We start from the raw sequence: 10834 nt of genomic DNA on the forward strand, positions 1-10834 counted from the left end.
TGGTTGGTAAATTTGCAGATTGCAAAGATTGATAAGAGGTCAACAGAACGTAGAACGGAGAACAGTACACACTCTTCGATGTTATGCCGACCTTTTAACCCACTCCAAAATCAATCTAATCTTTCCTTCCCACATAGCCCTCCAATTTTCTTTCCTTCATGTGCCTAAAGAGTCTCTTAAATGCCCCTACCGTATCTGCCCCCACCACAACCCCGGGCAGGGTGTTCCATGCACCTACCACTCTCTGTGTGACAAACCTACTTCTGACACCCTGCCACTTCTGACTGCTAAGCCTTCCTACAAACACCTTAAAATTATTTCCTCTCAAATTAGCCATTTTCCCCCGGGAAAAAAATACACTGGCTTTCAATGCTTCTTATCATCATATATACAATACCTCTATCTGGTTGCCTCTTGCCCTCCTTCCATCACAAGCCCTAGCTCACCCAGCCTTTCCTCAGAGGAGTTTTATTGAGCTGAAACATTGTCTCATGGTTTTTGAACTCAATCCTCTGACTAACAAAATCCTTTTATCTAAGATTGTAACTGAATTTAGGTCAACCATAGAATGGTGTGGAATTTAACTTGGACAAGTGCAAAGGTTTTCATTTTAGGAAGTTAAGCCAAAGCAGGAGTTACAAGCACTGCCCTGGTTTAACTTTCCAAAATGGCAGGTTCCTGGACAGTAATGTAGAACAGGAAGAACTTAAGAGTATAAGACAATAAGATATAAGAGCAGATTTAGGCCATTTGGCCCATCAAGGTTGCTCCATCATTTTATGTTTTCCTCTCAGCCCCAATCTCCTGCCTTCTCCTCATATCCCTTCGTACCCCGACCAATCAAGAATCCATCAATCTCTGCCTTAACCATATATAAAGACTTGGCCTCCACAGCAAAGAATTCCACAGAATCACCACTCTGGCTAAAGAAATTACTTTCAAAAAGGATGCCCTTCTATTCTGAGGCAGTATCCTCTGGTTTTAGACTACCCCACCATTGGAAACATCCTCTCCACATCCACTCTATCAAGGTTTTCACCATTCAATAGGTTTCAATGAGGCCACCTCTCATTCTTCTGAATTCTAGTGAATGCTGGCTTAGAGCCATCAAACACCCTTCCTATGACAAGCCATTCAATGCTCTCCACTCTCACTGCACTAATCCTAATTTCACCATCAAAGCCACAGATAAGGGGGGGTGCTGTAATAGTCTGGTGGACTAATCTCTACCTTACTGAGGCAGGCGACAACTGTCAGACATCGCCTCTCACTTACCCTTGTACAGCACCCTATAAAGGAGCACTAGGCCATTGTCTCCTGCACCATCACAGACCTTATTAACTCTGGGGTTTCCCATCCACCGCCACCAACCTCATAGTTCCCACACCCTGCACTTCCCATTTCTACCTCCTATCCAAAATCCAGAAACTCACTTGTACAGATAGACCCATTGTTTCTGCTTGTTCCTGCCTTACCAAATTTATATCTGTATACCTCGACTCAGATTTATCTCCCTGGTTCAGCCCCTTCCTACCTACATCTGTGACACTTCACACACTCTTGATCTTTTCAATTATTTCAAAGTCCCTGGCCCCGATCATCTTATTTTCACTGTGGATATCCAGTCCTTATACACCTCCATCCCTCATCAGGAAGGACTCAAAGTTTTCCATTTCTTTCTGGACATCAGACCCAACCAGTTCCCATCCCCCACCATTCTCCTCTGTCTTGTGGACTGGTCCTCACTCTCAATATCTCCTTTGGCTTCTCCCACTTTCTGCAAACAAAAGATGTAGCCATGGGTACTCGCATAGGTCCCAGCTGTTTGCCTTTTTGTCAAGCTATGTGGAACAGTCTACACTGGCATCACTGCCCAACTTTTCCTGAGCTACATCAATGACTGCTTCCTACATCCAAGCCGGGCTCATAGACTTCATCAGCTTTGCCTCCATCTTTACTTGGACCCTTTACCTGGTCCATTTTAAACACCTCCCTCCCCTTTCTTGATCTCTATCTCTGGAAGTAGCTTATCTACTGACAGCTTTTATAAACCCACTGTAAAAATGCCACCTCCTTCTCTCAATTCCTCCTTCTCAGCCGCATCTGCTCTCAGGATGAGGCTCTTCATTCCAGAACTAAAGAGGTGTTCACTTTCTTCAAAGAAAGTGGCTTCCCTTCCTCCACCTTCAACTCTGCCCATGCTCACAACTGTTCCATTTTGTGTACGTCTGCCCTCACAGTATCCTCCCGCCACCCCACCAGGGATAGGGTTCCTCTTGTCCTCACCTACCACCCCACTAGCCTTCGCTTCCATAATTACATAATTCTCTGTAACTTTCACCATTTTTCAACATGGTCCCACCACCAAACATATATTTCCCTCCCCACCTCACTTTCTGCAGCAATTGCTCCCTAAGCAACTCCTTTGTCCATTCATCCCTCCCCACTGATCTCCCTCCTGACACTTATCCTCGCAAATGGAACAAGGGCTACACTTGTCCCTACATCTCTTCCCTCACTACTAAACAGATCTTCCAGGTAAGGTGCCACTTGTGAGTCTATTGGGGTCATATAATGTATCCAGTGTGGCCTCCTGTATATTGGTGAGACCCAACGTGGATTAGGAGACAGCTTCACCGAACACCTACACTCTGTCTGCCAGAAAAAGCAGGATGCCCCAGTGGCCACCCATTTTAATTCCACTTCCCATTCCCATTCTGACATGTCATTCCATGGCTTCCTCTACTGCTGTAACGAGGCCACACTCAAGTTGGAGGAATGAGACCTTATGTTCCATCTGGGTAGCCTCTAACCTGATGGCATGTATATTGATTTCTCAGATTTCTGATAATGACCAGCCCCTCATCCTTCACCACTCCCCATTCCCATTTCCCACTCCCACCTTATCTCCCTACCTGCCCATTACCTCCTTCTGTGCTTCTCCCCTTCCCTTTCTTCCATGGCCTTCTGTCCTCTCCTATCAGATTCCCCCTTCTCCCTTTTATCTCTTTCACCAATGGACTTCCCAGCTCTTTACTTCACCCCTCCCACCTCCCAGTTTCACCTATCACCTACTATCTCATATTTCTTCCCCCCCTCCCTCCACCTTCTTACTCTGACTTCATCTTTTTTTCTCAAGTCCTGATGAAGGGTCTTGGCCTGAAACATCGATTGTTTACTCTTTTCCATAAACGCTGCCTGGCCTGCTGAGTTCCTCCAGCATTTTGTGTGTGTTGATTCAATCCTGGAAAATGTTTGTGAACCTCTTTTGAACCTTCTCCAGTTTCAGCACATCCTTTCTAAGATCATGGGCCCAAACTCCTCACAATACTCCAGCTGCTTTATAAGGTCTCAGTATTACATCCTTGCTTTTATATTCTAGTCCTCTTGAAATGAATGCTAACATAGCATTTGCACGTAGTTCCCTGAAAGTTCAAATACAGGACAGGCAGAGTGATGAAGAAGGCACTTGGCTCATTTGGTTTCATTGGTCAAGGTAATGAATACATGAGTTGGGACATCCATCCTACAGCTGTCCAAGACATTGGTGAGACCTCATTTTGGAGTACTGTGTGCAGTTCTGGTCAGCACACTATAGGAAAGGTGTCATTAAGTTGACAATATGATCTGAGACTTAATGGCTTAAGTTAGGAGAGATGGATAGGCAAGGGCTGTTCAATCTGGTTGAGGGATGTCTTTCCAGAGACTTGACTAAATCATGAGGGAGCATAGATAATAAAGTGAATGGACACTGGCTATTTCCCAGGATAGACTCCAAAACTAGAGCACATAGATTAGAATGAGGAAGAGAGAAAGAGGGGCAAGTTTTTCCACACAGAAGGCTGTGAACATTTGGGATAAGCTGCCAGATGGTAGCGGTGCACTTTTGAAAGCATTGCAATATTTAAAAATCACTAAGACAGGTACATGGATAGGAAGGATTTAGAGTGATATGGGCCAAACACGGGCAAATGGGACTAACTCAGGTAAGCACTTGGACAAGACGAGGTGAAAGGCCTGTTTCAGTGCTGTATAACTATATGACCAAAAAGCTGCAGTGTGATTCCATATTAAGATCTAAAATCCACTCATGCCCTTGGTTTCCTGAACAAAAGATAATTAAACACTAGTTATTTTTTGTCTTGGGATAAATAGACTTAAAAATAAACATAAAAGGAATCCCAATGTTTATTTCTGGAATTAATTTCAAGAATGGACAGGAATTATTCTTTGCACTTCTACAAACTATCAGAATATATAGTAACTGTTGCAGCATCTAATTCTTGTGCGATAAAATAGCATGGCTTCTGACAAAACCATGAATGTTATCTGAGCAATAATTATGTATCTGAATGTGCACACTATCTACATCCTGTTGATGTGTAATTTTCACCATTGTTAAGTCACTGTTTGAAATGGAACTCAAAATGTTTCTAAGAAGGCATTCAGCAAAAGTTCCTGAGTTGCAATCTTTCTCTGTAATTCAAATTTCTAATGTCTAAAAATACAGGCTGTTCCCAGATAGCAAACAGATGCTCTTACAGATGCTCTTGAGTCACTTCTTTCAGAAATTAGAAAATACACAAAAATCACTTGATATGGTAACCATATCACCACAGTATTGTAATGAAGAGCATCAAGAACACAAAAGAATGACATTAAAGAATAATTATGAACCATGGAAAGGGAGAGTAGTTCTGTTGTTTGGTGTAACAAATATGTATACGTGTCAAGCAACACACACAAAATGCTGGTGGAACACAACAGGCCAGGCAGCATCTATAGGGAGAAGCACTGTCGACGCTTCGACCAACGACCATGGTTGTTAGTCGAAATGTCCATTGTGCTTCTCCCTATAGATGCTGCCTGGCCTGCTGTGTTCCACCAGCATTTTGTACGTGTTGCTTGATCTTCCAGCATCTGCAGATTTCCTCGTGTATATATGTCAGATTTTAAAATTTAATATATTATTTTATTTAGAGATACAACAGGCCCTTCTAGTCCAATGTGCCCATGCCACACAATTACACCCTGCGTACGACCACCAACCTGTAAGTCTGTGGAATATGGGAGGAACCCCAAGAGGTCCAGGGGAGGATGTTCAAACAAGTAGCAGAATTAAACCTGGGTTGCTGGCTCTGCAATAGTGCATTATCTGTTACATTACTGTGCTAACCCTAGTATTCTGAGAGCTTATTTGCATGTAGGGGTGTCTATAAGTCAGATATTTGTAACCTAGGGGTCACCTGTAATCATGTGTTAAGTAAATAGTGTGCAGTTTGTTGTTTTGGAAGAGGTACGATGACACAGTTAGTTGAGATTCTGCCTCTCAACCCCAGAGACCCAAGTTTGTTCCTAATCTCTGGTGCTGTGTATGTGTGCTTTCATATGTATGTATTTTTGCATGTGTTGTATGTGGGTTCACTTGGATGAGGGGAATTATTTATGAGCAACAATTGCATTTTTATTTATTACTGCACAGAGGGAGAACACTTAGCTTCCAGCAGAGCAGATCAGTCCTGTTCCTCTTCAATTCCATTACATGTCCAGCAACGCCCTTTTGGTTCTTTTGCTATTTACCAGCTCTAAGGGATGATTTACCACAGCCAGTTAGGATATGGAAGGAAACTAAAGCACTCCAGGTCACAAGAAGAAAGTGCAGGCTCCAAGCAAACAGTGCCTGAGATCAGTATGGAGCTGAGAAGTGTTGTGACCTACCCATTGAGATGAGGAGGAACTTCTTCAGCCAGAGGGTGGTGAATCTGCGGAATTCTTTGCCACAGACAGCTTTGGAGACCAAGTCATTGGGTGTATTTAATTCAGAGAATGGTAGGTTATTGACTGGTAACAGGGTTTAGGATTACAGGGAGAAGGCAGGGAAAGAGGGTTGAAAGAAATTAACTAGCCATAATTGAACAGTGAAGCAAACTCAATGGGCCAATTGGCTGAATTCTGCTCCCATGTCTCATGAATCGGGGTCACTGGAGTTGCGAGGCAAAAGCTCTAACAGCTGCCTATGTAAGAGTCATAGATCATGGAGGCAGGCTTTTCACCCCAACTGGTCCATGCAGTGCAGGACTCCCATCTAAGCTAGTCCCATTTGCCCATATCCCTCTAAACCTTTCCTTCCATGTACCTGTCACCTGTCCAAGTGTCTTTTAAATATTATTAATGTACCTGCCTCAACCACTTCCTCTGGCAGCTTATTCCATATACTGATGTGAAGGTTCCTGTTAAAGCTCTCCCCTCTCATATTAAACACGTGCTCCCCAGTTCTTGATTCTCTAATCCTGGGGGAAAAAACTATGCATTCATCCTATCTATGCCCTTCATGATTTCATACACCCCTGTAAGATCATCCCTTCTATGTTCTAATTTCTTGGGAGGCAATGGGGGATTGCTAGTGCAACAGTGGAATGAATACACTTAATTCTGCACAATTGTGGGTCTAATGGTTTGGAGGGGCTGTTCTTGCTAAAGTTTAGAAGGAAGAGTGATGATCTTACTGAACTATTTTGGATTCTGAGGATGGATCTTTGAGAGGCTGCTTCTCCTTTAAAGGTGAGTGAGAATAAGTGACCACAGTTTCAGAATGTGGAGATGCCTATTTAAGATACTGTATAGGTAGGTAGGAATTGTGAAGATTTGGAACTCTCTGCTTCAGGAAGGCATGGACAATGGGTCTTTGCAGGGAGTTATAGAAAGTCATTGAGTTATACAGCACAGAAACAGGCCCTTTGGTCTAACTTGACAATGCTAATCACATTTTCTAAATGATCTCGCTCCATCTGCCTGTTTGGCTGATATGCCTGTGAATCTTTCCTGTCCAAATGCCTTTTAAATGTCATGATTACACCTGCCTATACCACTGCTTTGGTGGCTGCTCTTGACTTAGTCATAAAGTCATAGAGCACTACAGCACAGAATCAGGCCCTTTGGCCCATCTAGTCCATGTGAAGCTGATCACCTACCTGCATCCAGACCATATCCCTCAAAAACCTCCCATCCATGTACTTATCATGTTACAATTGAGCCTATATCTACAGTACCACTTCAGCCAGCAGCTCTTTCCACACTTGCACTTCCCTCTGGAACTGTAGTGGCACAGTGCAATACTTTAAAAAGTTACTATAAGTTACACTATGAAATATATTTTTAAAGAAGTAAATAGTGTGAAAAGAGAGCAAAATAGTGAGGTAGCATTCAAAGGCCACTTAGAAATCTGATGGTGGTTGGGAAGAATTTGTTCCTAAAACATTAAGTGTGCATCCTCAGGCTCCTGTACCTCTTCCCTGGTGAGGGTCTTTAATTATGAATGCAGCCATCTTGATGTAACACCTTATAAAGATGTCCATGGTGATGAGGAGACATGTCATGCTTGTGATGGAATTGGCTGAGTCTACAGCCCTCTGTGGCTTCATTTTTGATCTTGTGCATTGGAGTCTCCATTCCGGGCAAAGATGCCCCCAGTCAGAATGCTCTCCACAGAGAATTCATAATTCATAATTGCTGGTTCTGCTACATACCAAAACTCATAGCCCTGGTCAGTATAGATGGGTTGGGCCAAAGGGTCTGCTTTCATCTCATGGAACAGCAGAGCAGACCTCAGGACTGCATAGTCTTCTCTTATTCTAAGTCCTAATTCTTAATTGCAAATAGGCTTGTAATTTTTTGCCAGCAAGGCATAAGAAGATTGAGGTGAGTGAGTTTTCCCTTCCCCCACACCCTCAGCTATTCTAACCAATTTTTACAGAAGCACCGTTGAAAGTGCCGTCACCAGCTGCATCACCATCTGGTATAGGAATTGCAAGGCATCTGACCACAAGTCCTTACAAAGGATTACAAGGACTGCTGAGAAGATTATTGGGATCTCTCCTCTGCCCATCAGCAATATTTATCAGGAGTGCTGCATACTCAGGGCTCCTAGCATTATCAATGATCCCTCCCATTTGTCCGATGATCTCTTTGACTGCTGACCATTAGGCTGGGGTTACCAATAGCATTAGGGTAGGGACTGTTAGGATAGGAAATAGTTTCTTCCCCAGGCCGTAAGACTACTGAACTCTTTGCCATCACCCAGGTCTCATCACGTATGAAGTGCCAGTAACATTATGCTGTTTACTGTGTAAACGTATCATAAACGCACCTTATCAGTTATTTGTTTATTTGTGGTTGTCAGGAAATGTAAAGGAGGCGTGATCCAAATGCAGAGCAGCAGAAATGACTTAGCAGTGAGTGATAACATTAATAATACAAAGTAAAATAACAAGCCACGGCGGGGGGGGGGGGGCACAAATCAAAAGAGAATGGATACTTAACATAAAAAGGCAACAAGGTAGCTAAAGGGTAGGAGCAACGAGGTGAGGCTGTCTGGTTTGATGAGTGAACCAGGACTTGGACGAGTGCTGGGTTTAAATAGGCTACAGGTGATGAGTTGGAAATGAGTGGCTTCTGTTAGCTAGGTAGAGACTGGGAGGTGCCTTCCTGTGCAGGCCTGACAGTGGTAATATTACTTTGCTGTGTGTGAGTTATCTGTACTGTGTTGTGCACCTCAGTCCAGAGGAATGTTGTTTTGTTTGTACAGTTAAATGACAATGAACTTGAGCTTGAAAATGTGATGGAGAAACACAGTGGGACAGGCAGCATTTATGGAGGGAAATGGACAGTCAATGTTTCTTAGGTCAACACCCTTCACTGGAATCCAGGTGAAGGGTCTCGGCCCGAGAAACGTTGACTGTCCATTTGTCATTTTCCTCCATGGATTCTGCCTTACGACTGAGGTCCTCCAGCATTTGTATCTTGCTCCAGATTCCAGTATCGGCATTCTCCTGTGCCTGTATTCTTTTCCTGTGAGAGGTGGTGATACAGGTTGGGATGCTCCTTGGTAACGTGGAGCCTCCTGCTCGCCATCTAGCCAGGTTCAGAGAGACTACGACGGGGGCAATTTTAAGATGCACAGCAGATGTAAGGAGGTGATAAAGGCTGGCGTGCAGGAGCTGCTCTGGTGGGAGGCAGTAACCTATTTAAGTGGTGATATGCAACTCTTGGGTGAGTCACTCTTTCCTCTTGATAAGAATGAAGCAAAAGAAAGAAAGGTCTTCTGGAAATATTCCAGAGAAACACATTTTTTTTCAATACAAGGAAGCCTGATACCAGTATTTTAATCATTCAATCTGCTCAAAATAGTTCCATGGAATATTACTTGCTGGCTTATGTTGTACAGCTGACCAATTCCTTCTCTTTTTCTGGTTCAGCCTTTTTTTTGGCTGAACTCTTTTGTGCTTCTGGCCTTGTTTCCTGTGGTTTCAGTAGCTCCAACAGAGACCAATGTAACACTCTAGTAACTCATCCTGCACATACCAGGACCACATATATACAAATTATTTATATAAAATAAGTCCATAGTCTTCTGCTGCTGTAACCCATCCACTTCAAGGTTCGACATATTGTGTGTTTAGAGATGCTCTTCTGCACACAACTGTTGTAACATGTGTTTAAGTTACTGTCAACTTCCTGTTCTAATCCTAAATAGTTTAAAACATTGTATGTTTGGCTTCAGGCTCCTGTACCTTCTCCCTGATGGTAGAAATGAGAAGAGGGTACATCCTGGGTGGTGGGGTCCTTAATAATGGAATACGCCTTCTTGAGGCAGTGCCTTTTGAAGATGTCCTTGATGGTGGGGAAGCTAGTTCCCATGATGGAGTTTACAACCATCTGCAGCCTCTTGCAATCGTGTGCAGTGAAGCCTTCATAACAGGCTGTTGTGCAATCAGTGACAATGCTCTTCTCAGGACAGCTGTAGAAATTTGTTAGAGTCTTTGGTGACATACCAAATCTTTTCAAACCAATTTTAATCTGCTACTGGGGCTTGGGAGCTATTGGTAGTAACCTATCACTGAGAGTAGCCATGCCAGGATCACTCAACCTGAAGCCAGGGTGGCCAGGCTAATTGATAAACAGACTCCCATCTGCTCACCAGACATTTGTGTGCCTCTCTCTACTAAAGTGAGTGGATGCAGAGGGGATGATTGCATTGGTAGGAGAGTCTAACACCCTAGGGCACAGCCTCAGAATAAAGGAGAAATTTTTTCAACTACAGCGTGGTGAATTGGTGAAATTCATTGCCATCGAGGGCTGTGGAGATCAATTCATTGGGTAGCAATTGATAGGTTATTAGATTAAGAGATTGATAGACATTAAGGCAGAGATTGATTGGTCAAGGCTTTAAGGTGTTAGGTAAGAGTGGGGGGGGGGGGGGTTTGAAGAAAATAAACAGCCATTATTGAATGGTGCAGCAGACTTGATGGGTTGAATGTTCTAATCCAGCTCCAGTATCTTATTTTCTCTTTTCCCTATATTCCCATGCTTTCCTTTCTCTCAGCTTGCACTCTTGCTTGTCCATTGACCCTCTCATATGCTAGGACTTTATCTCATACAGAAGCGAGTCTGCAGATGCTGGAAATCCAGAGTAACAAACTCAAATTGCTGGAGGTACTCAGCAGGTCAGGCAGCATCTATGGAGAGAAATAGAGAGCCAATGTTTCGAGCTGAGATCCTTCATCAGTTACTATGGTTGTATCCCACAGTCTTCTCTTTCATCGACCCCAGTTCCTTCTCAGTTTTCCTTTCTGTGTTTCATTTGCTCTTTCCTGTTTATTTCTCATTCCTTTTATCTGCACCTATCTCTTTCCTACCTCTGTAAGCCCCAATTTTGTCTTCTCTTGCTTATGACCACTGCTTCCTCCTGATCTCTCAGGCTTTGATTAACATTCTCGCTCTTTCCATGTGGTTTGGAGATGTGAAAATTTCCCTTTCTGATACACAGGATGTAATA

This window comes from Hypanus sabinus, chromosome 9 (genome assembly GCF_030144855.1).
Source record: "Hypanus sabinus isolate sHypSab1 chromosome 9, sHypSab1.hap1, whole genome shotgun sequence".
In the NCBI taxonomy this organism is placed as follows: Eukaryota; Metazoa; Chordata; class Chondrichthyes; order Myliobatiformes; family Dasyatidae; genus Hypanus; species Hypanus sabinus.